Below are 4192 nucleotides of genomic sequence, written 5' to 3' on the forward strand. Positions count from 1 at the left end.
CCCTCGCTGTGTCCCAAAGGAGAAGCAAAGCAAAGGCGGCGCCTGGGCAGCCCTGAGGAGGGCCTTTGAATCTACCAAGTCCTGGCATTGGCCCTAACTGTGCAAAACAGGACATCTTGAGCCGTCCCAGACTCGCACGAGGGCTTGAGCCGTCCTTGCCCAATGGCTGAGCTGGCCCTGGGCCCTGCTAAGGCCCCTCTGCAGTGGGATGCTCATGCCTGCCTTGTCTCTACATCCCTTTTGCTTCTGTCTTGCTGGGGCACTTATGCTGACCCTGCTTTCCTGCTTAGACAGCCATGTGCTTTTCTGAAAGCATCTTCTTGTGTTTTTTTTTCCCCTTTTGTACTCTTTTGTCATGAATATCTGTCATTTTGTAACCAACTGCAGGATGAAGGGGCTAGCCCCCCACTCCCCTCGCCTGGCTTCATTTAGGAACAGAAAATGTTATGCATGTTGAAGTGTTATTAACTCTGTATTCGGATCTTTGTTGAACCCTTGTTTGAAAGCTTTGATGCAGGCGAATCAGAGTTTGTGTGTTTGCTATTCTGAGGAGCTTGGAGCAGTCTCTAGAAGGAAGCATCCCAAACCTCAGCCTCTTGTATATTTCCTACAGCTTTCTATAATAAACTGTTTTAGTGACGCTTGCTCTCTTGTGTTTCTCGAACAGCAGGCATAGGGCAGAGCGCTGTCTGAATTGGTGTTGTGGCTCCGTGCTCAGCCTCGTCCTTGCCCCTAACCCCATACTGGAGATGGCTGGTGCCCGCAGTGCTCATGCCTCCCTCTCCCCAAACCACACACCCCGCACCAGCTGTACCAGTCTTATGGGTTATGGCAGAGGAATAGCAGCTCCCTCTTCCTGCTGTGGGGCTGCAGTGGGTTCCTGGTGCCAGGGCTGCCTGTCTGTCCGTGCCTGGTGTCTGTCCGGGCAGGCTACTCTACAGGACGAGCCTGAGCAGGACTCAGGCGGTGCCGGTGTTGTATGGGCACACCACCTCGGGGCTAGCTGTCGAGTTGGGCTCAGCTGCCGCCAGGATGCTGCGCTGCTGCAGGAGCTGGTCTGGATCGCTGTGATACCGAATTGTATCCGACTGTGCAGACAAGCTTCCTTCCCCCTGCGATACATACTCCCCAGTCTGCACACGTAGGCTCCTGGAGGAGGTTTGGTGGGGAAATTGCTGTAGTCTCCAGCCGGGGTAGCAGTGGTCTCCTGGCAGCCTTCCCTGACGCGGTGCATGCTTATTACTCACTTTTATCAGCCAGGGAGCCATTTACTCCCCTAACATCTGAAACTATTTTCCACAGATTCCTTTACATTTACTAACAGCTGCCACGACTTCCTCCAGGCTCGCCTGCCCCGGCCCCCAGCACCCTGCTCCATTCCCCCTGCTCGGTGCCTCGGCTCCTGCGGGTGCTGTTCGGGCAGCACGATGGGCAGAGCCCACGGGGCTGCGTGGGACCGCGGCGCTGGCTCTGCGCACACGTTCCTGGCTCCCTCAAAGGCTCCTGCTCCGGTGCCTGATGGGGTTTTTCAAGTAAGATTTTTGTTGCTGTTGCTGCCCTGTGATCTGTGCCAGGCTCTGATTTTGCTGCTGCTCAACCTGAAAGGGTGAGGAAGCAGCTTGAGCCCTGGAGGTTTCCAGCTGAGCCTGTCCTCTAGCAGAAGCACCGCAAACCCTTGTTTCTACAGTGCTGTTTCCAGGGATTAACCACAAAAGGTTTCTGTACAAAGGGCCCCCAGGCTCCTCTTTCAGTCGGCCTCAAGAGCCTCACGTTTTTAGCCAAAAAAGGAAATGACCCAGCTGCATGTAGCACTGGAACATCTGGATTTTATCCCTGTCATGAATGGGTCATGGCTATGCATAGCCCAGTGCCTGATTTACAGGAGGGGGAGGGTGATGTCATGCATAAACATCCCCCGAGACTGTCAGAGTGCAAGTCTAAAAGAGTCAGGAAAATATTATTAAACACAGATGAACAGTGCAGGGTGGAGGGCAGGGCCAGGGCTGCTGCGTGCGGTGAGGTGGGAGCAGGGAAACTCGCTGGGAGTCCAGGGCAGCACTGGGGGTACAGAAAGAGGCCCTGACTTTAACCAAATGTGCCTGAGCTGTGCTCGCCTGCACAGCCAGCACAGGACCAGGGACTGCGTTTGCAGCCCCAGCGGGCAGAGCCAGGTCCAAGCCACTGGCTCCAGTGATGTGTCCCAAAAGGGCTGCTTGCTCTGGGCCAAGGAAAGTGCTGAGGTGAGAGCAGGGCCCTGCTATGGGTTGGCTGCTGCAGCCGCAGGGCTTGGGCCGGGATGGGGACAGGGACATGATGCTCCCCGGCGCCTGGAAGCAGCTTTGTGTCACAGCCCAGGGCACCAGAAGCAGCTTAGCTCAGCGGTGACAATGGCTGCTCGCTGCTGGCCGTGCAGTGGTGCCCGTGCCGGGCACATGCCGGCCGTGTGCTTCCTCCCTTGGAGACGGACACGGCTGCTCCCGGCTCAGGCTCGCCGTAGGCAGCGGTTTCACTTCCCAGAGGTTTGTTCTCTTTCCAGCCAGGTTCCCCCGGAGGAGAGCTGAGCCACTTCTATATTAGGTACAGTCTGCATGGCAGTGATGTGAGCCAGTGTCCCAGAGCTGATAGGACCTGCACAGCTGGGGAGTGAGCGCTGCCTGCTCCTGCCTGAGGTTGGGCAGGCGGGAAGGGCTAATTCCAGCTGCCTGCTAGCGTGTGCCCCTTTTGCAGCTGTAGCTGCACACAGGTGCAGACAGCGTGTCCGATTACTGTGCCAGTAATGCCTTGTCTGAGCTCCCCAAATGGAGCATGGACCTGCCTTGGCTGCTCCTGCATCCCTCCAGGTGACGGGTCAGGAGGCTGCACTGGTGCTGGATGAAGCTGGAGGCTTGGGTTTGGCCCCACAATGGTAACAGGCAGGTCTCCAGGGCAATTGCTGCAGGTCCCAGGGCTGGTGGGTGAGCCAGTGATAAAGGGTGAATACCTCTCCTTTGTCTCTAGTGTCAGGAGGTAGGGATGTGGTTATAGTCAGGCTGAACCCTGCAGGCATTCTGTGAATACTCCCCCAGGTCTTTTTTTTTGTTGTCCCTTTGTCCCCACCCTGCCAGGGCAGTGCCTAGTGAAGGTCCTGGGAAGGTGGGGAAGGAGCAGTAGCTCAGCACGAGTAGGTTTGCTCCCATCATCCCACCTTTCCTTCCAGGAAAACCGTGCAATGTCCCTCCCTGGTCTGTCCTGCAGCGACAGGCACAAAGTCTGCTGCTGCAGCACATGGCGCCAAGGGGCTGCGGTGCTGCTGTGGGATGGGACGGAACGGCACAGCACCTCCTGGAGCAACCTTCTCCCACCAGAGCAAACCTTCTCCCAGGTGCTCTGCCATTCGTTCAGTGAGGAGGAGGGAGGCCACACAGGGGCTGGTCTTGTCCCACCTCGGCCCTCCTAATGCCAGCAGCCCAAAATAAAGAGGCCATGTGGCTGGATGGGACATTGTTAGATTTCAACTCCTTCCCTTTCCAGGGATGAAGTTTCAAGCAAAGGGAAATGGAAGAACACTAAGTTCAGAACCTTATCTCCATTTTTATTTTTAGACAGGCATTCATGAGGAAGAAATGACGTACTTTGGGGCAGCCTGTAATGCAAGAAAGTAATTAAAGACAATATTCTTACCTTCAGTACCATTCTCTCCTCAGTGAATTGGCTGTTCCCAGGGCAGGATCGTGTTTGTCTGCTATAATTAAGCACGATTTTTTTGTTGTTGCTTTTGGCTTTAAGTAATTTATCATGCATGTTAGAAAAATATGAATTATTTATTTGTGAGTTAAAACTTAATTATAGCTTTGCATTTGGCAAAGTGAGGGCAAAGCACTGGCATGATCTCTCCTTGGCATTTCAAGTGGATCTGAAGAAGGCAATTAAAATCCAAGTGAAAGTGTAAGGTTGCAGCCATGGTTTCTGTGGGAGGACTTCCACCAGGATCGTGTCACTCAAGTACAGTCATGTTGTTGAAAGCCTGTCAGGCAACAAAAGTCTGCACTTCCCAGGTACCAAGGGCAACAGCTCTGACCCATGAGCAAGGGCTACATACCAGATCCTACATGCTTATTTCTCTCAGGCATGTTCCAGTTCAGTCTCTGATTCATGGCCATGCAACGCTGCTGGAGCCTGTCAAATCTGCCAGCCGCTGGGCTAACCCCCCGGG

This window comes from Cariama cristata, unplaced genomic scaffold (assembly GCF_000690535.1).
Source record: "Cariama cristata isolate BGI_N322 unplaced genomic scaffold, ASM69053v1 scaffold41354, whole genome shotgun sequence".
NCBI lineage: Eukaryota > Metazoa > Chordata > Aves > Cariamiformes > Cariamidae > Cariama > Cariama cristata.